At 36.9% G+C, this 25,347-nt stretch overlaps 2 pseudogenes; one reads left to right on the top strand and one right to left on the bottom strand.

Annotated features, from left to right (window-relative positions):
* Window positions 1–310: 310 nt before the first annotated feature.
* Window positions 311–1,338, bottom strand: LOC102487561 (developmentally-regulated GTP-binding protein 1 pseudogene; annotated as a pseudogene).
* Window positions 1,339–8,776: 7,438 nt separating this feature from the next.
* LOC102487138 (nuclease-sensitive element-binding protein 1-like) overlaps window positions 8,777–25,347 on the top strand; it is a 29,973-nt pseudogene continuing 13,402 nt past the window's right edge.

The following is a 25,347-nucleotide window of genomic DNA, read 5'->3' as shown; positions in this document are numbered from 1 at the left end:
GCACACACACACACACACACACACACACACGAGCCCGGCGTGAGGTTAAGTCACTGGGTCTGGGACTCGAACTGTGGTCAACTACATGGGAATCCAGTGACATAGCCATTATGCTAACTGCTGGTCCCTTCACTACCAGGTCTTTTATACAGTTCAACATACAAGGTGACAAAGGACAAAACAAGTGACATTCCAGTGTGGGTGCTGCCATTTCCCTTTTCTGAATGCTGATCCAGTGACTGCTGAAGCCAAGTGTTGTTCATGGAGAAAGCTGCTGTTGAGAGCCACACTGATGGGGAAGGGGAAGGTTTCACTTCTCAATCTGAATGACATACTCCAACAAGTGGTCTTTACCCACTTTCTGAGGATTGTATTTCATAGACAGACCCCAGACCATAGTGTATTTAAATTCTTTGATAAGATTTTTGTGAATCTTCATGCGAAAGTCCTCCACTGTGGTCCTGGAGTAAGGCAGCACCACCAGGGATGTGTAATCTGGTAACTGGCCTCTGGGTTTAGGGTAAATCCTCACTAGTTTCAGATAGTCCCAGATCTTTTCCAACAGGTCATCAAAATTCCAATGGTGATGGCAGAGATGGGTACACAGTGAGGCACCTAATCGATGATATCCAATTCCTCAATGAAGATCTGGTCAATTTTATTTAACACACAGATACAAGGGATATAAACTCTGTTTCCTTCTACCTCAGCGAGGTCATCAGCAGTGGCATTGCTACGCAGAGTCACATCAACATTATGAATTTTTTATTCAGCCAGAATGCTTTTCACAGTTTGAGCATTCAGTTCACTTTGAGGGCAAGTGGTAGTAAGATTAATGCTTCCTTTGTCCTTCTTCTTAAAGCCATGCTGGGTGGTTTGCTGTCCAAGCGAATGTCAAACCCTTCAAACTCATTTTCAATTGTCTTCTTATGTCCCAAGGGTTTCCAGGACATCCAGGACAATCAGGATCAAGTTACAAGTTTGAGCCATTGCAAAGACTTGATAGCCTCTACCTTTTCCATCCTTGGCACCTTCAATAATACTTGGGAGATACAAGAGCTAGATCTTGGCACCTTTGTATTTGATGACACTAGGCACCGTGGTCAGAGTAGTGAACTCCTAGGCTACCACCTACAAATCCAATTCGAGCATCACCTGTCTTCACCACATCAAATCTTCTCCTGGTCCATCACCACCACTTTTAGGAGTTACGAGTTCTCAATGAAGTTTAGCAAGGCATGCCTTAAGAAGTCCTAGATGGTGTACTGTGGCCTTGCTCTTTTGAATCTGAGCCATTTTGGCTTTGATCTTTGAGATCTTTGCTAAAGTGCTGCTCATGGTGGCGAGTCTGCTAAAGGTGAAGTGACATCCACACTGAGTAGTCTCCCCTCACACACACGTCAGCGGATCTGCCACCAAGTGTTGGGACTTTGTATAATCCACAAATATTGGATATAATGCAGTGTGCCTTGTGAACTCTTATCCTTCTTATCTACAAGCTACTCTTACTGTCTGTTTTTCTAAGTCAGTATGTACATTGACCAAAAGATTATTTGGCTTATCAATTAAAAAAAATATGATATGCCTATTGTATATGGTACTGTGGAGAATGTTACACTGTGAAAGACAGAGTATCCCCTATGGGAGAGCTTATCCTGTATCTGTGATAAGCCTTCTACCTTAAGGTACGGAAACTTACATTTTTGGATCTCAGTTTTTTTATCTGAAAAGTGGGAACTATAATCCCCATATTGATTGCTTCATGGGACCCTTGGAAGAAACTACTTTAGTGATGAATGTGAAATAGCTTGCTAAAATATAAAAAGCCATAAAGTATATAGGCTAGTTATTGTTATTTTAGTACTACATGTTTTTAAATGTTTTGCTATTATCTTCCCCAACAGACTTAGCTGTTTGAGAAACATGAATGTAGTTATTGTTTGTTTTATATTTCCTCAAAGCAGCTGGTACAGAAGGAACAGACACTGAATTTATGAAACATTTTGTTTTACTGAGTCAAACACCCAGGGTCTCAAACTCACATTTCCACAGGGACTGCATGGAGAACATAAATTGGACCACAGTAAGAAGTGGTAAGGAATTATGGTCAAACTGGAGAATGTACTGGAGGCCTAAAGATACTCAAATTCAAGTTCAAAAACAGCACTGTGTGAAGCAAATGGACAATAGAAGTTCACATTCAGAGACTTTAATGCTCATTTGTGAGCTCCAGCTTATATGAATGTTATATTTGGGAAACATACCCATGTTTCTTGCTTCATTCATATTTTGAGTAGCCTTTAAGATGTGGGTTATTGACAAACACAGTTCACCGTAATAATTATTACTAAATCTGAAAATCATAGGAAAAATGTTTATGACATAGACTGGGAGACTGTTGTAAATGATACAAGATACAATCTTATAGCATTGTGCTTATTTAGACAACCTTTCTGCACATGAATCACTGTGTTATATATGGCCTATTCATGAGGACCCAAGGGTTGTGTGAGAATATGCTGCTTCTGATAACATAATTTATTTTATATTGTGGATACTATGTATTGTATCACTGATCATATTTCTTTTTTTTTTCCTTGTGGCTCCTGGAAAATTGAGTAGAAAATTTGTGACAGACTTCTAGAAAAGCATACCAGATTTCTTGTCACAGACAGTGGATTCTAATTTTGGAGCATCTTTATCTCCTTATTCTTCTTTTCCCTTTCTTCTGATTTACTGTTTCCTTATTCTGTTTTGCTCTATGTATCTTGGTAAGCTACCTCAAAACATTTTTGGTAAAAAATAATATATAAATGACAAAAGTCCCAAAGTATGTATGTTTGGAGATAAGAGAGTAGTGGTTTCCCTGTCGTTATTTATGAAGAGATTGTGCACACTGCTGCCAGGTTATTACTTTCTACAAGCAGAATATTGACAGTGAACTGAAAAATGTATATTTTTCTATATTTTGATTTCCGGTAATCTCTACTCAATTTTATACACATTTTTGAAAGAAAAAAATTCTTCTTTTAGAGAACTGAGTTGGTTCTGATTGCCTGTTCTCATCTTTTGCTGGCTCTGCCATCATAAACATGTTAGGATTGTCATTTATGGTGTCCTTTGCTGAGGTGGGACCTTCTGTTAAACTCTACCTAATTTGTGAAAAGAAGTGGCTAGAACATGTTACTTCTGGGTCTGAGCATGACTTGCCTATGTGAGACCCTTCAGCACTTCTTTTCTCTTCTGTGTGTCAAATGATATTATTTGAGAGGATGCTTAGTTTATTTGTCAGGATTCCTAAGTACTGATCACTTTTTATTTTATTATTTATCTTACAAATTCCATTGTTATACATTAGTTACCTTGTAAAGTGAATTTACCCAACATGAATACACTTCCGTCCAGTTGAGAATACTATACATATTATCATCAACAGATAATTATTCATTTCTGAGTCTCATAAATGTCTTGCCTCAGTGTGGAATGGGAGGGGTTGTGAAGAGAAGAGGATAGAGAAAGATAGCAAGAGAACAAATAGAGAGGCAGGACGTCAGTGGGACACAGATATAGCTTATTACCTGTTGTTGATGACGGGTATAGTATTCTCAACTGAATTGGTCTGAGAAGTATTTCATGATGGGTTAAGTCTTTTTACAAGCAAAATGAGAAATAGTGATTGACTGTTTAAAAAATAATTGGAATAATAATAATGATTAGGAAAAACAATGAAAAGATATTGAATGTTGAATTGGGAAGATTAATGTCTTTGTATTGACTGACGTGCATGGCATTCCTTTTTGAAAAAGCAATGTAATACACTGTAAAGTTATATGCAATTCAATGTAATATAAAAAAGATTATGATGATAATAAAAATAAATAAATAAAATAAATGTCTTGCCTCTCTTTTTTCTCCTTAATTTCTGTAGGTCACTGAGTATTTATTTATTTATTTATTTATTTTTTGAGAGGTTTTTGCTATAGGGCATGCGCGCTCGCCAGAAAGACAGAGAGACAGAGAGACAGAAAGCAAGAAATCACTCCCCCGGGGAGATGGCTATGCCACAATCCCTTCTCCTTCATTCTCCTCTCGGGATCTTGGGCACACATGCACACACACGCCCGGTGTGAGTTTAAGCCACCGGGTCTGGGACTTGAATCGCAGTTGACTACATGGGAGTCCAGTAACATAGCTATTACACCAACTGCTGGCCTCAGCCACTGAGAGTTTTGATTACTTTACTACTGATACACAGTCTTGACTTTCCTAAGAGATGCAATGACAATCTATAACGAACCAAAGATTAGCACCAAGGGTTGTGTATCAATTATGCTTACTTCTTGTTGGCAATAAGTATGATTTTGGATATAGGCAAGGATCCAAGAATAGAATCTGAATAGATATCAGAATTTGCCTTGGAATTTCAGAGAAATAATAACATAATTTGGAGGGAGAAATATTATCTTTCAGAAAGAAAAATTTCCATTTATACCTGAATATTTTCACTGCTCAGGTTTGCTTATACTAAAATCAAGAACAACCACCAAACAAAAAAATGCTCCTTGCAATGACCTGAGTAACATATTTATACGCTTTTGATCAATTCTGTGTTTGTGATGCTTCCTACAGCTAGAGGTGAATGGGAATCTAGAAAGAAATAATGAATGAATCTAGCCCTCATTTACCTCAACTCTACAGGCAATTTTTATATTTTCAGAGATTCAAGGGTGTCATTTGGAGAAATTACTCAGGAATAAAGGTATCCCACTGGGTAAAAGAGGATTTCATGTTTTTGAGACAGTTTTCTTCAATTTTCAGTTTGCAGGTGGGACTGAGAAGTCAAAGGGAATTAAAACTGTCTGGGTGATATCTGTTACTAAGAGCAGCAAGTGCCCCCTCCAAGCTCAGCAGTGGACTCTCAAAGGAAACAGATTACCCATATGTCTTTTTTGTTGTTGTTGTTATTGAAGTATTTTAGAAAAAAAGCATTAAAGAGGAGATATATCCTCACCTGGATGGAAAGGTTTTCATCTGATACTTCTTTTATTCCTGAGGTGCAGGCCTGGTTTCCACTTTAAAGAAATGACTCTCTTTTGCTCTTCACTTCAAGGAAAAAAGTGCTAGCCTTTAAGACAAATGGTGGCATGACTTAGGTAAACTGAGATCATAGATGAACACAAACCTGTGAATGGAGACATAAGTGTGAAAGCTCTCCAGAACAAAAAGATATTCTTTCCTCATTAGAGAGGCTGAGACACCGCTTATAGTCTTGTTATGGCTCATGGGGTGGGTAAAAAGTAAAGAATGTAGGAAATCTAATGTATTTATTATTTTTCTTTTAAAGATTTTTGCTATGTGTCACATGTGCTTGCCAGAGACAGAGAGCTAGAAAGAGAGAAATCACCCCTCCCCTCCAGAGGGGATGGCCATGTCATAAACCATTCTCCTCTTGGAATTTTGGGCACACACACACGCCCATCATGTGTTTCAAGCCTCTGAGTCCAGAACTAGAACTACAGTCAGCCAGGTGGGAGTCCAGTGCCCTAATAACTATGCCATCTGCTGGCCCCAATTTCTTTTCCTTACTCTTCAGAAGTCACAGCCTTCTACAAACTGAAAAACTTTTATCCCTAATGTTGAAATTGATATCAATATTCCCACTAACAGCTTTAAAATATTTAATATTATAGTCAAAATATTTATATATAGTTGTTTGAAGAAAATCCTATATATATTTTTCTTATGTGTCAGCTACAAGTGATATATTAATTCAATCTTGCATGTATACATTAAGCACATATATGGTATAGTATTTCTACATTAAGTGCACATATAATATTACTTGTGAACTATAAATTTCATTAAGCAAACACACAAAAGTATGCAAGAGTTAATTGTTAGCACCATGTGTTATATAATAAATATTAGAACCATTTACATGCATAAAAATAAAAGTTGAGTGATTAATTTCCAGTATAGCTTTATAAAGAGATATAAGCTCTGCAAAGTTAAATATCACAGAAAGAATCTATATTTATTTGAATAAAATGTGTTCAAAATGTGGTTTTTTATTTTTTAAAGTTTTAATACATTTAATTACTATACCTCACTTCTTTTGTAAGTTGAATATACCCAACAGGAATAGGCTTTACACCAGTCAAGGATACAAAATACATTATCGTCAACAGATAACAACCCATTTCTGTGTCCCATAAATGTCTTGCCTTTCCCACCCTTCTTCCCCTTTCTCCCTCCCTCTTCCCACACTGTCTCCTGTATCTATAATCATTTTAAATTCTTCCAGGTTCTCTAATCTCTGTTTCCACTATAGAGTGTGGACCGTTGGTGTATGTTGAATGGAGACATACAATGTCTCTCCTTCATAGTCCGGCTTACTTCACTCAGCAGTAAATCTTCCATATTCACCCACTTGGTATCAAATTCCAGGGTCATATTGTTTTTTATGCCTGAGTAATATTCTATAGAGTATATGTGCCATACTTTTTCAATCCATTTATCTGTTTGTGGACATCTTGGTTGGGTCCATGTCTTAGCAATTATGAATAATGTTGCAATAAACAGATGTGCAAGTACTTTTCCAACTGTGCATTCTCCTTGGTGTTGCTGTATCACATGGTAGTTCTAGTTGTAGATCTTTGAAGAACCTCCATATTGTTCTCCACAGTGACTGGGCAAATTAACAGTCCCACTATCAGTGTAGGATTCCCCTTTCACCATATCTCCACCAATATTTATAATATATATATATATACACACACACACACACACACACACACACATATTTTTTTTTCTGAGAGGTTTTGCTATAGAGTGCATGAGCTCACCAGAAAAACAGAGAGTCAGAGAGAAAGCAAGAAATCACCCCCCTGGAGGGATGACCATGCTGCAATCCCTTCTCCTCTGTTCTCTCAGGATCTTGGGCACGCATGTACATGTGCCCAGTGTGAGTTTAAGCCGCCAGGTCTGGGACTCAAACCACGGTCAACTACATGGGAATACAAAGACGTTTATGGTTTTGTGTATGTTGAACCACCCTTGCAGCTTTGGAATAAAGCCTACTGTTAACGAATGGAAAAGTGTTGAGCTGCGTTATGAAATCCTTGGTTCTTTGGGTCCAGATCACTAAAATTAGAGATCTGTCCCTAGGCGCAACCACGATTGAAGTAGATAGAAAAGAAAGTTTAATAGAAAGAAAGGAAAGGAAGAAAGTACACCCAACAGGCTTTTGGGCCTGCGGATTGCCAAGTGGCAACCGCGTTTGATACTGGTCAACAGTTATTCTTATTACTAGAGGTCATGAATATTCATTAGTGGGCGGCCCCCTTACACTGCCTATGTTCTTCCTTTAAATTTGAATCCACACGTTCTCTCCTGCACCTGCGCACCTTCCTCACAGGCAAAGTGAGGAATTTGGTCACCTAATTACGTATGCCCAGTGCGAGTTAGGTTGCCTCAGTTAGATCACCCAATTAGTCTATCATATTAATGACCAAATGCTTGCTTGGGTCCTTTTGACAAAAGAAAATCTACGAACTATCCCTGTAAGCTTCTCTCAAGCCTCAAGGAATTAATATGGCAAATTGCCTCACCCTCCTGGCACCTGAAGCTAGGTGAGCCTTTCGCTTTTCTCTTAGGGCTGCCTGCTCATGGCTAACTAACTGCCTACCACACTACCTGGTCGTGATGAATAATCTTTTTTATATGTTGTTGGATATGATTTGCTAGTATCTTGTTGAGAATTTTTGCATCTATATTCATTGGAGAAATTGGTCTGTAGTTTTCCTTCTTTGTCATATCCTTATATTTTGTGAATGAGGGTGATGGAGGCTTCGTAAAATGAATTTGAGAGAGTTCCTTCCTTTTGGATATTTAGAAATAATTTGTGAAGAAGGAGGGTTACCTCTTCTTTAATAGCTTTGTAGAATTCAGAAGTGAAGCCATCAGTACCTGGGCTTTTCTTTTTTGGGAGGTTATTTATTACTGATTCAATCTCATTGATTTTTAAGGGACTATTCAGGTTTTCTATGACCTCCTGATTCAATCTTGGTAGAATATGTGTCCAGGAATTTGTCCATCTCACCAGGTTTTCTTGTTTGTTGTTGTATAGATGCTCATAGTATCTTCTAATGATGTTCTGCATTTCTACTATGTCCATTGTAATATTGCCTGCTTCATTGTGAATTTGATTTATCTGGTTCTTTTCTCGCTTCTTCTTGATTAGCCTAGCTAGTGGTGTGTCAATCTTGTTTATCTTTTCAAAGATCCAGCGTTTGCTTTCACTTATTTTCTGTATAGTTTGTTTATTTTTTGTTTTGTTTATTTCTGCTCGAATCTTTATTATTTCTCTTCTCTGGCATTTTTTGGATTCTTTTGGTTGTGTTTTTTTTATTTCCCTGAGGCATAATGTTAGGTTACCATTTACCACCCTTTCATCTTTTTCTTCTGTGTGCTAATTGCTATGAACTTCCCTCTTCGGACTGCTTTTGCAGTGTCTCATAAATTATGGAAACTCATGCACTTATTATCATTTGTTTCCACGAATCTTTTGATTTCAGTCTTAATCTCTTTAGTATTTTTGACATCATTCAGGAGTAGGTTATTTAGTTTCCATGTATTTTTGAGGGCTTTCCCCAAAATTGATAGGAAGTTTAATTCCATCATGGTCAGAGAAGATGCTGCATATAATTTCTATGCCTTTGAATCTGTTAAGGCTTGTTTTGTGCCCTATCATGTGGTCAGTGTTTGAGAAGGTACCATGCGGAGGTGAGAAAAGTATGTATTTTGTGGTTTTTTTGGGGAAAGTTATATAGATGTATGTCAGGTCCATCAGATTTATGGTATCATTTAGGTCCCGAATCTCTTTGCTTATTTTCAGTCTCGATCCATCTAAAGGTGATAATGGGGTGTTGAGGTCCCCCCAAATTAGTGTGTTGCAGTTTATCTCTCCTTTTAGATCTAGAAGTCTTTCCTTCACTTATTTGGGTGCTCCTGAATTTGGTGCATAGTTATTTGTAAGTGTTAAATCTTCGTGATGAATTATCCCTTTTACTTCTATATAATGCCCTTCTTTGTCTCTTACAGTTTTTGTCTTAAAGCCTGTTTTGCCTGAGATCAGTATCGTGACTCCTGTTCTTTTCTAGTTTCCATTTGCATGGGATATCTTTTTCCAGTCCTTAACTTTTAGTCTATGTATGTCTTCATCTATGAGGTGGGTTTCTTGTAGGCAACAGATGGAGGGTTTCTGTTTTTTTTCTTTATCAATTCAGCCATTCTGTGTCTCTTGATTGGAGAATTTGAACCATTACCATTCAATGTTATTATCGATATTTCCAGACTTGTCCCTACCAATCTGGAATTGGTGAATTATTTCAGTTTTTTTTTTTTTTTCGCTATAGGGTGCGTGCGCTCGCCAGACAGACAGAGACAGAGAGACAGAAAGCGAGAAATCACTCCCCAGAGGGGATGGTCACGCAGAAATCCCTTCTCCTCCATTCTCTTCTCGGGATCTTGGGCACGCACGCTCATGCGCCCGGCGTGAGTTTTAAGCCACCAGGTCCGGAACGTGAACCGCGGTCGACTACGTGGGAGTCCAGCAACATAGCCATTACGCTAACTGCTGGTTCCCAATTATTTCAGTTTTTACTTATCCAGGAATGTTCTTATCTTTTCTTCCCATATGAAAGATAATCTTGCCAGGTATAGTAGTCTTGGTTGAAATTGTTTTTCATTTAATACTTTGAATTTATTTCCCCATTCTTTCCTTTCTTGCATTATTTCCAATGAAAGATTCCTGTTAGCCTGATGGGAAAACCTTGTAAGTAACGTGAAGTTTCTCGCTCATCAATTTTAGTATCTTGTATGTCATTTTGTCCAGTCTGTCTATGATGTGCCTTGGAGAAGATCTTGGGTTGACTCTATTTGGTGCCCTTTGTATTTCTTGGGTCTGAATATTTGAATGCTTCTCTAGGCCTGGAGTTTTTTTCCCAGGATTTCATGGAATATATTTTCAATGCCCTTATTAGTTTCTTCACATTCTGGAATACCAATTATTCAGATGTTTGGACTTTTAATGGAATCTATTATTTCTTGTATATTATCCTTAATTTTTTTGTTATTTCATATTCCTTTTTGGTTTTTTTTTTTTTCCTAGGTTAGAGGTTCTGGGGACCAGCAGTTGGCATAACATCTAAGTCACTGGACTCCCATATAGTTGCCCATGGTTTGAGTCCCAGATCTGGTGGCTTAAACTCACGCCGGGTTCATGTGTGTGTGGGCCCAAGATTCAAGAGGAGAATGGAGGAGAAGGGATTGCAGCGTGGCCATCTCCCTGTGAAGTGATGTCTCAGTTTGTGTCTCTCTGTCTCTCTTTGTCTGGCGAGTGCATGCGCCCTATAGCAAAAACCTCTCCAAAAAAAAAAAAAGAGATTTTGTCTTCTATATTTGAGATTCAATCTTCTGCATGGTCTAATATACTTTTAATATTTCTAAGGGAGGTTATGATTTCCTGTATTACAGTCTTCATCCCAAACAACTCTGCTGGATTCTTTTTTGTGGTTCTATTTCTTCTTTCAGGTCATGGAAGGACTTCCTTATCGCCTGTAGTTCATTGTCTCTTTTCTCTTGCATCTCATTAAGTTTTGTCACTATGAATATTCTGAATTCTTTATTTGATATTTTTACAAGTTCCATTGTGCTGTCTGTGGATGATGAGGAATTGTTATTTTCTTGGTTAAAGATATTCTCTTGGTTTCTCATATTTCTTATGCTTCTGCAGTGGTTTCTGGTCATCTGATGAATTATTTATTTCTTCTCTGTACCCTGCACTTTGGTTGCTGGGACTGGGTGTTACAAACACTTCCCAGATTCTGGAGAACAGATGCACCTGGGGCTGAGCCACAGGGTATCAACTGAGAAAGAAATATGGGTCGAGTGGTGCACATTCAGTGTCATGTGCTTTGGAAGACCATAAAGTCTGTGATCAGCAGGACAAGGTGGAGGTTCCAAGGTGGTCACTAGTTAGGGTCTCCATGCTTGCTTCTGCTGCACAGGAGAGAATGGGAGGGGCAGAAGTTGGGAGCAAGAGGGACTGGCACTTGGAGCAGATGAATGGAATGCACTGTTATAAGATTGTTGCTAGCCTCGGTTCACAACTCAAAATGTGTTTTTTAGGGACCAGCTGGTATTGTGGTGGTGAAAGCCCCCTGGACTCCCTTATGACTGACCATGGTTCAAATCCCAAACCCAGCAGCTTGAAACTCATGCCAGGTATATGTGTATGCATGACCAAATCCCAAGGAGAGATTGGAGAAGAAGGGATTGTGATATGCCCATCTCCCCTGCAAGGAAGGGGTGATTTCTCACTTTTCCTCTTCTTGTCTCTCCAATGAGTGACCATACCCTATTAAAAAAAAAAAAAAAAAAAAAAAAAAAAAAGAACCTGAAAAACAAACAGATAAACAAAAAAATAAAAACAAAATGTGTTTTAAGATCCAGCCTTGTTGGTATAGTGGTAGCTTAATGCTCTGCAAAACTAGAAGCTGTATGGAAAGTCAGGTCTTTTATTGGTTTGACTTGTATATGCCTGGCATATGCGTGTGTCTGTGCATCTGGCTGGATGAAAGGCTAGAGGAGGACATGGATGGGAGGTTTGCTGCATGAGGCCCTGTTAGAAGTGCTTATCTTTCTTTCTCTCTCTTCCTCTCTCTCTCTCTCTCTCATTAAACAAACAAAAACAAACTTCAAAAATGTGTTTTTAAAAAATCAGATTAATACCAAACCTCTGTCTTATAGTTTGTAGTCTACTGGACTACAGAGTTAGAAATCACTAACTGCAGTTTGAGACCCTGACCTAGTTAGCATGTGCATGTGCCGAGTCCTGGTTGGTTGGGGAACTGAAAGAAGAATTGAAGTGTGATCAAGCCCTGTCGAGGGTGCTTCCTTCTCTCTTTCCTTCTCATATGGACACGTTCTATCATGAATAAAAGAAAATTAGATTAAAAAACTACAGTTCAGATTTTTCATTTTTCTTTTCTTTTCTTTCTTTCTTTTTTTTTTTGAGAGGTTTATTTTTTGCTGTGGGGCGCGTGCGCTCACCAGAGAGACAGAGTGAGACAGAGAGACAGAAAGCGAGAAATCACGCCCAGTGGAGATGACCACGCTGCAATCCTTCTCCTCTCAGGATCTTGGGCACGCATGCATATGCACCTGGTGTAAGTTTAAGCCACTGGGTCCAGGACTTGAACCGTGGTTGACTACATGGGAGTTCAGTGACAGTCATTACACTAACTGCTGGTCCCTCTTTTCTTTTATCTTTCCTTTCTCTTTTCTTTTCTTTGTTTTCTTTTCTTTTTCTTTCTTTTTTTTTTAGAGGTTTTTGCTATAGGGTGCATGTGCTCACCAGAAAGACAGAGAGAGACAGAGAGATAGAAAGCGAGAAATCATCCCACAAGGGGGATGGCCATGCCACAATCCCTTCTCCTCCATTCTCCTCTTGGGATCTTGGCCATGCATAAACACATGCCCAGCATGAGTTTAAGCCACCAGGTCTAGTACATGAACTGTGATTGACTACATGGGATTCCAGTGACATAACCATTATGCCAACTGCTAGTCCCACAATCCAGTTTTTTCTAAGTAATTAGTATATGAGTGTGTATGTGTACACATACAGAGAAATAACTAAGTTAGTTTTTAATATTTTCCCCAATGGTTATGGTTACAATTGAAAGTGAAAGGTAAGACTGAAAGGATAAATTTGGATTTTTATCCCTGACCTCCCTAAAGTGCCAAATTAATTTATGTGTTTTTGATATTTTTATTTGTATCTCACAGGTGTCTCAAAGTTAACATGGCTTTTGGAGCATACATTTGCCCTTCTCTAATGCTTTTACTGTAGTAAACAACCCTGTTCCCTCAAGATGAGTCAACTAAGAATCAGCCTTGGACCTTTCACACCTATAGTTACCACTCCCCATTCAACTTATAACCAAGTAGTGTTTCCAGCACAGATTTTTAAACAGATCGGGAATACTTCTGTCTGCCCATCTGTAATTTATCACCTCAATCCATGTCCCTGACTTTGCTCGCCGGGCTCACACAACACCTTTGTGTCCCGGTGATCTGTTCTCCCTTAGTACTCAGAGATGACTTTTTGACATGTCAATGACTTTCTATTGCTCCTGGGGTAAATTTACTATTCTATCATGATTTACAGCGACCTGGCTAGTCGCTGGACACTAACTTCCTTTTGCAGCATTTCTCATCTGCAGCTACTGCCGTTAGGGTCTTTGTATAGACTTTGCTCTATTTTTGGAATTCTCTCCTCTACTTTTTGTGTTTAATAGTGATCCCTTAGTCAGAGGGGTGTTAAACTCTTCTATTTCTTATTACATTTATCACCACTGAAAATGTTTACTGTCACTCCCATTGGAGTGAATGCTTTTTAAGGGGAGGAACCTAGTTGTCTTGCTCAGTAATATTTCTCTTATGCCAAACACAAATTGCAGGCACAAAGTAGAAGTTTAACACTAATTATCTGTTGAATGAAGGCCTGCATGATTGTGAAATTGTGTAACAATGTAACTTTAATATTAAAATATTCTTAAGTTGACTATGGTTGGCTAGGTTATGATACAGTTCACTTTTTCCAAATTTCTTTCTCCATTTTTGACTAGACAAGTAATTGGGAATAAAGCGATATTTTCTTCACTTTTTTATTCTATAGAGAAATGATAAAGTAATTTTACATTCAGATTGACAGAAAAAATTAATAGGAATTTTAATAAAAGTACAATGTTAACAGTCTACCACTTTTGAAATATGAAGCATGCTGGGCTACATGGTCTTTCATTGTGATCCATAGGAATTTAAAGGTATTAAACTAGCTGCAGGCCTACTTCCTATTATTCTCTAAATGTAATAGAAATGTATTGAGAATTACAAGTTAAAATTGAATGTAAGTGCTGTAGAGCTCAGACAAAACCTATTCTGTTCAGAAAAATTGGAATTAAACTTTGTTCATGGTATATAAATCAAATGTGAGCAAAATAATATTAGTCATTTTTAAAAATAAATGAGATTATACATAATAGGATAAATAGCATCTAAACTTATAAATGAATATTTAGGTTATAATGATCCATTCGATAGCCATAGCGAATACTAACAACTTTTCATAAGTTTAACTGCAAAATAATTTCTAGTTTATTCTTTTAAGTTTGCTAATTCTATTGACAAATTATGTATTATTTTAATTTCGCTGAATACTATACCACCCAGCTTTAAAATTGCTTATATTTCTATTAATATACCTTAGAATATGCATGAATACTTATTAGAGCTAAGGGTTATATCTAGACAATGCCTATCAATATTAAGTGAATTATTGCCTAAGACATCTTTTAAAAAAATTCTGTTTATCCTTGTTGAAATGCTATTGGTATATGAAAGCTTAAAGGTATTTGGAGCCTAAGAAATTTAGTAGCAGTTATTTATACCATAAAAACATAAACATTGTTTATCATTTTTTATAGTTAATAACTAACTAATGAGATTATAAATGATTGCATTGACTAAGTATAAATACATTAATTAAAGCTATGTATGTGTACATATATGTAATTATTTACTACCTTTGAATAGGATGGCATATAGATAGACTTAACCATTTAAATACTAAATGTTTCAAAGCATGCAAATAATACAGATTGTAAGCATGTGTGTGTATGTATGTTTGTGTCTCCTTTAAAAAACAGGATTTTGCTATACACACAGCTTTTTGAATTTTGTGCTTTTTTTTTTTTTTTGCCTTATAGTGGGTCTACCCACCAGAGAAAGAGTGAGACAGAGACAGTGAGAGGGATAATGAGAAATTACCCTCTAGCAGGGATGGCCATGCTGCAGTGCCTTCTTGTCCATTCTCCTCCTGGGACCTTGGGCACGAACACACATGCACCTGGTGTGAGTTACAAGCCACGAGGTCCAGGACTTGGACCGCTGTTGCCATGTGGAAGTTCACTGACGTAACCATTATGTCATCTGCTGGCCCTCAATCCTGCTATTTTTAATAGCATAATATTGAAGTCATTTTTCCATGTGATTAAAATTTTCATTCTATATTATTTTATAATTTATATCAACATTTCTCTTAGTAGAACAATAAAAGTAAGTCTCACTTTTGTTAGTGTAAATGATTCTGCAGTGAGTAACTTAAGATTTTCTGATTGGTTATCTAGAGAAGTTGTATTTTTTAACTCTAGTGCATTAGAATCACCTGCTGGACTTGGAAAAAACACAGATTGCTTACTCCCATCCCCAAAGGTTTTGATTTAGTAAGCTTGAGGTGCAACCCAGATGATTCACTTGTGCTCATGCTGGTAGTCTAGTGACTGCACTTTGAGAACCACTGATATATTAGTTTTTTTTTTTTTGGTAGAGAGATTTTTGCTATAGGACATGTGCACATACCAGAGACACAGAGAGAAACAGAAAGACAGAAAATGAAAAATCACACCCCAGGGAGGATGGCCACACCACAATCCCTTCTCCTCCATTCTCCTCTCAGGATTTTGGGCACACACACAGATGCGCACATGCCCAGCGTGGGTTTCAAGCCTCTGGGTCCAAGTCTCTAACCATAGTCAGCCATGTAGGAGTCCAGTGATGCAATCATTATGCCATCTGCTGGAATGCTTTTAGAAGGAGGTTATGGTATAAATGAATATATACATTTTTTGAAATTCTTGGTATATATGGCCAAATGTTTTCCAAAATGACCGTATCATACAGTAAGTATCATGGTGAATTGGCTTCTTTTCTTCTGTATGATTTTGTTGATAGGCATCCAAATTGTTTTATTTATTAATAATTTGTTCCTTTCTATTGCTGATTGGTATTCCATGGTGTGACTATACGACAATTTGCTTTACCTTTCACCACTTGAAGACATTTGAGTAGTTTCCAGTTTTCATGTATTATATCAAATTTTTAAGAACATCTATGTACATGTTTCTGCAAGAAAATACATTTTCCATAATCTGGGATATAAGCCCAGTGTGTAATTGCTAGGTGATATGGTAAATTCCATTTTCAGTTTCATAAGAACCTGCCAAACTGTTTTTGAGAACAACTGTACCATTTTACATTCCCACCAGCATGTGTGGGTGATCTAGTTTTTCATACCCTTGTTAACATATGGTTTTGCTACTTACTTTTTTTTTTTTGTCATTCTGATAAGTATATAATGCTACCTCATTATGGTTTTAGTTTGCACCTCCCAAATGACTAATAATGATGAACATCTTTTTTGCTTTTCATATGCTTATTTGGTATCTGTATATTCTTTGGTGAAATGTCTTGCAAGTCTTTTGCTCATTTTCTAATTGAAATTTTATTTTTTTGTTCTGTTTGTTTTTGAGAGATTTTTGCTATAGGGTACATATGCTTGCTGGAGAGATAGAGAGACAGAAAGCGAGAAATCACTCTCCAGGGAGGATGGACATGTCGCAATTCCTTCTCCTCTATTCCCCTCTTGGGATTTTGAGCACATGCACCCAGTGTGTTTCAAGCTTCTGGGTCCGAGACTTGGGCCATGATTGGCCATGTAGGAGTCTAGTGGCTTAACTACTATGCTACCTGTTGGTGCCTTGTTTTGTGTTTTAATTTTGCTAGAGGGCATGTGAACTTGTCAAAAAAAGTCAGAGAGAGAGAGAAAATGAGAAAGCATTTCTATGGGGATGGTCATGCCACAATCCTTCATTTCTCCTTGCAGGATTCTGGGCATGCATGCACACTCATCCACTGTGTTTTTTAAGCCACCAGGTCCAGGACTAAAATTCAGCTGTGTGCAATTCAGCCACCATAACCACTGTGCCACCAATCAGCCCATTTACCTTTTTAATATTGAATTTTGTAAGTTTTTTTTTTTTGGAGAGATTTTCACTGTAGGGCGCGTGCGCTCGCCACACAGACAGAGAGAGACATAGAGACAGAAAGCGAGAAATCACTCCCCAGGGGGGATGGTCACACCGCAATCCCTTCCCCTCCATTCTCCTCTTGGGATCTTGGGCACGCACGCACATGCGCCCGGCGTGAGTTTTAAGCCACCGGGTCCGGGACACGAATCACGGTTGACTACGTGGGAGTCCAGCGACATAGCCATTACGCTAACTGCTGGTTCCCTGTAAGTTTTTTTTTTTAAATTTTTATTTAAATTTCTCTTATACATTCAATAGCATGTTACTTAGCTTACAAAGTGAATAGCCAAACATGTGTACATTTCTCACCAGTCCAGTTGACAATATGATAAAATTATCCTCAATAGATAATAATCCACTTTTTTTTTTGTCCCATAAATGCTTTACCTTTCTATTTTTCTCCTTAATATCTTTCTTTAGACTCTGCTTCTTCAACCACCCTCTTTCCACATTGTGTCTGGTATTCACAACCATTTACTAAGTTTCTGTAATCTTCAGTCATTCAGTTTTGGCCATAGAGTGCGGGCACTTGGTATATATTAAGTGGAGACATACAATGTCTCTCCTTCATAGCCTGGCTTGCTTCACTTAGCAGTAAATCTTCTATACTCATCCACTTTGTGACAAAAGCCAGGGTCTTGTTTTTTTATTGCTGAGTAGTATTCCATAGAATATATGTGCCATACTTTTTCAATTCATTTATCTGTTCATGGGTATGTAGGTTGGTTCCATGTCTTAGCAATTGTTAATAATGCCACAATAAACATCGATGTGCAAATACTTTTCTGATTAAGAATTCTGTCCTTTGGGTAGATACCAAATAGTGGGATTGCTGGATCATATATAGTAGTTCTATTTGTAGATTTTTGAGGAATCTCCAAATTGTTTTCCACAGTGGCTGGACCAATTTACATTCTCACCAGCAGTGTAAGAGAGTTCCCCTTTCACCACCCCCCACCAGCACTTATCATTTTTTGTTGAATTTTATAAGTTTTTAATATATTCTAGGTACTAATTTTTCATTGGCTATATAATGTTTGAAAGTATTTTCTGCCTATCTGTAATTTATTTTCTCACACTCTTAATAGGATCTGACAGGGCAAAAGATTTTTAATTTCAGTGAAGTCCAGTTTACCAAGTTTTCCTCTTTTGGTTTACACTTGTGATGTTAAGTCTAAGAACTCTTTTCTTAGTCCTATATGAATACTCTCTCTCTCTCTCTCTTTTGACATTTGATAGTTTCATGATTTATATTGTGTTCATGATCTAGTGAGTTGAATTTTGTATGAGGTGTGAGGTTTAGATTTAGGTACATATTTTTGTCTATGCATGTCTAATTGCTCCCACGCCATCATATTGCTTTTGCTCCTTTGCCAAAAATTAACTGGCCATATGTGTGTGGATCTATTTCTGCATTCTTCATTCTGTTCCATTGATATACTTTGTTTACCATGCCACCATTACTACTCTGTTTTGATTACTGTAGTTATATAGTATATCTTAACACTGGGAAGAGAAATTTCTCTTACTATGTTCTTCTTTTCAACATTGTTTTAGTATTCTAGGGCCTTTAAATTTCCTGTTAACTTTAAAACAAACTTGTAAAGTCTAAGAACTCTTTTCTCTGTCCTAGCCAAAACTTTTCCTTACCAAAACTTTGCTAAGATTTAGATAGGCATTACATTAAACTTACAGATCAGTTTAGGAAGAAATAACTTCTTAATTATGTTGAGACTTCTAATCCATAAACATGAGATTTTTCTCCAAGTAGTTAAGTCTTCTTTTAGTTCTTTAGTTAGAATTTCTCAATTTTTGTTATACAGATCCTATACATGTTTAGTTAGATTTATGCCTAGATTTTAAATTTTTCATCAAGGAAATTATAAATGGTATTTTATTTTTGATTTTTGTTTCTATTTGTTGATGATGTATAAAAATACAACTGATGTTTTGCATGTTGATTTTATCTCCTGCAATTCGACAGAACTAAGTTATTAATTCTAAAAGTTTTATTCTCTTCTATTTTTTGGTTTCTTTCTTTGCTTTTTTGTTTAGTTCATGGAATTTTTTAAAAAATGGATATGATTATGAGTTCTATAAATAGAGATTTATTACTACTTTTCCATTATTTTTAAATTTAAAAAAAGTCTTATTTCTTGAAAGAGAGAGGTATCTTTGATAGGGTTAAACCCTCAAACTTCCCAGCCAGCCAGGATTATGGGCACATGTGGGCACAGCCAGTCTGTTTAGGTCTAAGTCTGAATTCAGGCTACCCATGTGGCTCTAGTTTCAAGTGTCACCTTATACCTGCACCACTGTGGCTAGGCCTTCTTTTCTTCTATAATTCAATTTTTATTTCATTTGCTTTTATTATTGCCATAACTAGAACTTTCAGTACTTAGTTGAATTAAAATTTGAGAATGAACATCCTTGTCTTGTTGATGGTATTAGAAGACCATTTAGTCTTTTATCATTAAGGATGGTGTTAGCTGTGTTATTTTTTGTTTGTTTTGTTTTATTCTGTTTTGTTTTGTTTTGTTTTTGTACTCTTGATGAGGTTGAGAAAATTCTCCTCTATTCCTAGGGTACTGACAGGTTTGATTCTAAATGGGTGTGGAATTTTCTCAAATATCTTACCTGAACCAATCGATTTGATCATATACTTTTTCTTTTTTTATGAGAGATTTTTGCTATAGGGTGTATGCGCTTGCCAATAAGAGAGACAGTGAGAAATCACTCTGGGCCTCAAATAATTAAGCCTTCATGGAGAAGGACACACCACAATCCCTTTTCTTCCTGTTAATTTGAATAAGCACATATATGCTCTCAGTGTGATTTTCAAGCTACTAAGTCTGGGACTCAAACCTGGTCGACTACGTGGGATTCTAGTGGTAACCACTATGACACCTGCTGGTCCTGATCATATAATTTTCTGTTAGCATGTTAATGGTGTATTGAATTATTTGTCAAATATTGAACCACCTATGCGTGATTGGCATAAACTCAGCTGTGTTATGGTATATAATTTTTATACATTGTTGTATTCAGTTTGTTAATATTTTGGAGGGATTTTTGCATTAAACGTTATGAGAGAGGCCAGCAAGTGGTGTGGTGGTTACGGTACTGGACTTTGGATTGAGTCCCAGACCTAGTAGCTTGAAAATCACGCTGGGAGAATGTATGTGCTTATTCAAATTAACAGGAGGAGAAGGGATTGTGGCATGGCCTTCCCCATGCATGCTTATTTTTCACTTTCTTGCTCACTCTCTCTGGATTCAGTTTATTAATATTTTGAGGGAATTTTTGCATTAAACTTTATGAGAGAGGCCAGCAAGTGGTGTGGTGGTTACAGTACTGGACTGTGGATTGAAGAATTAGGTTTTGTTTCAATGATTTTCTCTATTTCTTACCCATTTTAGTTTCATGATTTTAGTTTCATTGATTTATGTTCTGTTATTATTTATCTTTCTGTTTTCTTTGGATTTATACCAGTTATATTTTTCTTATTTCATTAACTTAATTAATTTGAGACTTTTCCTTATGTCTAATGTAAGCATTTAGGGCTATAAACTTTTCTTTCTGTACTGCATTTCATTTTAATTTTTATATTTTTTGAAGATTTCCTTTTCCACAAGTGGATTATTTAAGTGAGTGCTTTTACTTAGCATTAATTTGGAGACAAGCAGATGACATAATGTTTACGTTGCTGGACTCCCACGTAGTCAACCATGATGGTTTGAGGTGTGGACCCAGCCACTTAAACCTCACACCAGGTGTGTGTACTTGCATGCCGAGAATCCCGAGAGAATAATGGTGGAGAAGGGATTGCAGGATGACCATCCTTTGTGTGTGTGTGTGTGTGTGTGTGTGTGTGTGTGTATGTACATGATTTCTTGCTTTCTATTTCTCTGTATCTTTGGTGAGTGCACACGCCTTATAACAAAAATCTTCCCCCTCCAGAAAAACAAACAAAAAAATAGTTTGAAGATTCTCTTGTTGTCTTTGTGCTACTGATTTCTACATGAATCCATTATAGTCAGTTAACACAGTCTGTCTGATTCAATTCTTTTAAATTTGTTAATTTTTTTTTTCCCTAGGATATGGTCTACCTCAGTAGAAAACTCTATGGGTACTTGAAAATAATATACTTTTTTTCTTGTTTCATGGAGTGTCCTGAATATGTCAATTTGATTTTGTCTGTTGGTGGTGTTGTTCAGTTATTCTATAGACTTGTTGATTTTCTGTCTACTAGCTCTGTTAATTACTGGTGATCAAGGGCATTCATTAACTTTGAAGGTAAGATTATAATGCTGATTTTCTTCACTGAAGTATGATGAATCATCAATGAAAACATTTTAAAAATTCCTGTAATAATAAAAAAATACTCATATAAAATGTTTACATTAAAGATTGAAACTCACCTGTAAATCATTTAGCTATTGAGGGGAAAACATCCTTCTACTTCTGTAATTCTATATCTCCCAGCAGTTCAAAAGATGTGAAAAGATGTTGGAGGTCTGTAACATAAAATTTTCAATACAGAGACATCAATAAACTCATTAAAATATAAAATGGAAACAGAAAATATGAGTAGATAGAAGTAAACATTTAGTTTAGCTATGCGATTAATTATAATACTGCTTTATACCAAGGAAAAGAACTTTGAATATCTTCAGACTCAGGTTCATGAATGGGCATCTCATTTTTTGAAATGAGAAGTGGTAGGAAGTATTTTTCAGTTCCATTCCATATGTAAGGAAACTTTGGTACATAGGGTCTTATTGATTGGGCTATTGTTATATTTCAAGAATCAGTAATTCTCACAACTTTTTAAATAAGTAAATAATATTTTATTTTGTATATGTACCACTTTTTTTCTTTCATTGTTTTGATTTATTTTATACATTCAATCACTACACTCCACTGCAGCTTATAAAATTAATTTATCCAACATGAACACACTTCACACCAGTACAGTTGAAGATATCATATATGTTATCATCGACAGACAATCCTCCATTTTTGTGTCCCTTAAATATCTTGCCTCTCTATTTTTCTCCTTGATTCCTTTCCTCTCGTCCTCTCTACCATATCCCACCATCTTCCCACACTGTCTCCAGTATTCATAACCATTTTCCATGCTTCTATATCCTCTAGTCTTTCAATTTCTGCCATAGAGTGCCAACAGCCAGTATATATTAAGTGGATACATACAATGTCTCTCTTTTTACAGCCTTTCTTGATTCACTCAGCAGTTAATCTTCCATATTTGCCAACTTTCTATCAAATGTCAGGGTCTTTTTGTTATTTTTTATAGCTGAGTAGTATTCCATAGTGTATATGTGCCACACTTTTTCAATCCATTCATCTGTTCATGGACATTTGGGTTGGTTCCATGTTTTAGCAATTGTGAATAATGCTGCAGTAAACATGAGTGTGCAAGCACTTTTTCAGTGGAGCATGTTCCTATCCTTTGTGTAGATATCCAGGAGTGGAACCGCTGGGTCTATTTGTAAATCTTTGAGAAACCTTTATATTGATCTCCACAGTTGCTGTACTAATTTCACAAATTTTAAGGCATTCTCTGTAATTAATCTTCACTCAATAATGGTAGATTATAAACAAAGAGAATAGAAAATGTAGAACAGTATGTAGGAAACAGAACATCAAATTAGTCAATCCAGTGTTTAGCCACTAAATCCTCCTTCATTTTACCTATTTATTTTTCTGTTCTTTGCCATAGAGTTTGTGCACTTGCCTGAGAAAGACAGAAGGAAAGTGAAACATCACTCCTAAGGAGGATGGCTATACAATAGTCCCTTCTCCTCCATTGTCCTCTCAGGATTTTGGGAATGCATGCACATGTGCCTGGCATGAGTTTCAAGCCACTGGATCTGTGACTCAAACTGTGGTAGACCATGTAAAAGTCCAGTACCTTAACTACCTTGTTACCTGCTGATCCTCCTCTTCCACTTTAATATTCCAGTTTCAGCCTGTTCATAATCATGACCTAATACAAAACTTCAAGAGTAATTTAATTTTTTCTTAAAATGAAAAACCTTAAGAGTTGCTGCATACACTGAAGGCTAGATTGTTGCTTTCCCTGTACTGTATTTTAAGCAAAATATTTTTCCAACTTAAAAGCAAAGCAAAAGAACAACAAAAGCTAAGAAAGGAAACCAAATAAAAAGGCAGTTACCATGGAATCTTCAACATTAGGCTTCAAAAAGAAAGGTTTTAATTCTATCAAATGAAAAGAAAAACAACATGATAGAGAAACCGTTGCTATACACATTACTTTATAAATCTGTCATTAGAACTGTAAACACAGATTTAACAGTGGATTTTGTACTTTTATAGTCGCTCTTTGATAATGTAAGAGAAAAAATTAATCATTTATAGTCCTTGATTATCTGGTTATAGCTTATTAAAGTTATCAGCTCAAACTATTTTAGTGCCTATATATTAAGCTGTCCTTGACAAAACTACATGTTTCAGTTAAAATAAATCTAATCTAAATAACTGTATAAGACAAATAATGATTTAGAAATCTAATCTAAATAACTGTATAAGACAAATGATATATTTCATAATTAAAGCAAATATTAGTTTTTTAAGGAAATATAAGACACTAACTTTTCCAGGGACTTGGGTTAATTAAAAATAAATGATAAAGATGAAGATAAAAATAACTTTAGGAATATAGGTAAAGATTAATAAATTAGTAAATCCTTTAGGCTATCAATAATCTTGGTTAATAGTTCAGTTGTATATATATTACCCTTTGGATAACACTTATTATAAGTTGATAAGTAAAATGACATTAATTAATGACAATGTGGGACCAGCAGTTGGTGTAATGGCTATGTCACTGGACTCCCATGTAGTCAATTGCGGTTTGAGTCCTGGACCAGGGGGCCTAAACTCATGCCAGGCACGTGTGCATGCTCAAGATCCTGGAAGGACAATGGAGGAGAAAGGATTGTGGCGTGGCCATCTCCCCCAGGAGGCAATTTCTCGCTTTCTGGCTCTCTGTCCCTCTCTGTCTTTCTGGAGAGCACATGCACCCTATAGCAAAAAAAAAAAAAAGAACAAAAAAAACCTCTCAAAAAATTAATGATAATGTATTTCTAATTTTTCTGGTGAATGAGTCAGGTCCAACACTATTATCATTTAAATTTGGAAAGCCCACCTTTCTAGAACTATGCTACCTTGGAAGAAAGGCAGCTGTGAGAGGCAAGTGAGGAGGGTATGGAACCTTGTTACTGGGCTGGTGATGAGGGCATAGTTTATGTTTAGTTTTAGTTTCAAGTAGGTTGTGACATCTTCAGAAATATAGAATCATGAGGCTATTGGAAGAATCCATTGTATTGTATAGTTTTGAACATGTGTTCTTTGTCACAATAGAAAAGAGAGTTCCTTTTCAGATACACCATTGTCTAATTAAAAAATAAATTATCCTCAAGATAACTTGACTTCTTGGGAAGCAGCAGTTAGCATAATGGCTATGTCACTGGACTCCCACGTAGTCGACCGTGGTTCATGTCCCGGACCCGGTGGCTTAAAACTCACGCCGGGCGCGTGTGCGTGTGTGCCCAAGATCCCAAGAGGAGAATGGAGGAGAGGGGATTGTGGCGTGACCATCCCCCCTGGGGGGTGATTTCTCGCTTTCTGTCTCTATGTCTCTCTCTGTCTGTCTGGCGAGCGCACGCGCCGTACAGTGAAAATCTCTCAAAAAAAACCCCAAAAAACAAAAAGATAACTTGACTTCTTCATAGAGAGGGTAAAAAACCCTCAGTATCATAGAATCACAATTAGCAGTTATTTTCTTTCTAGAAAGACATTTAAGTCGGTGCCAAAGAGTGTATTGGTCTCTCTATAGATATCAGGCGCTCACATGTCCGTAATCTTGGCTGGCTAATGCAAGGGATGAATTGTAGTATCAGGAGGACCCTGTGAGGGTGGTTGTCTTTCTCTCTCTCTCTTTCTCTCTTTTAATTTGCCAAGAGGGCAGGTATACTTGCTGGAGAGAGACAGAGATAGAAAAGGGGGGGAAGAAAAACCTCCCCAGTGAGGAATGTTGATGCCACAATCCCTTCCCCTTCATCTCTTTCTCATTTTAGGATTTTGGGCATGCATGCATAAGTGCCTGGTGTGTTTTTCAAGCCACAGGTCTGGGACTCAAATTGTCAGTCAGCCATGTGGAATTCAGCTGCCCTAACCACCAGGCTGGCAAAGGAGTGGCCATTTCTCTCTCTGCTTTTCTCTCTTTTTCTTTCTATTTCTTATGAAGGGAGTACAATAAAAATTTACTACATTTTTACCTTGTGTTAGTTACTGTGAGATTCCATAA

Source organism: Tupaia chinensis, unplaced genomic scaffold (genome assembly GCF_000334495.1).
Source record: "Tupaia chinensis unplaced genomic scaffold, TupChi_1.0 Scaffold000361_2, whole genome shotgun sequence".
In the NCBI taxonomy this organism is placed as follows: Eukaryota; Metazoa; Chordata; class Mammalia; order Scandentia; family Tupaiidae; genus Tupaia; species Tupaia belangeri.
Note: the sequence above shows the minus strand (reverse complement) of the source record. Positions and strands in the feature narration are given on the sequence as shown.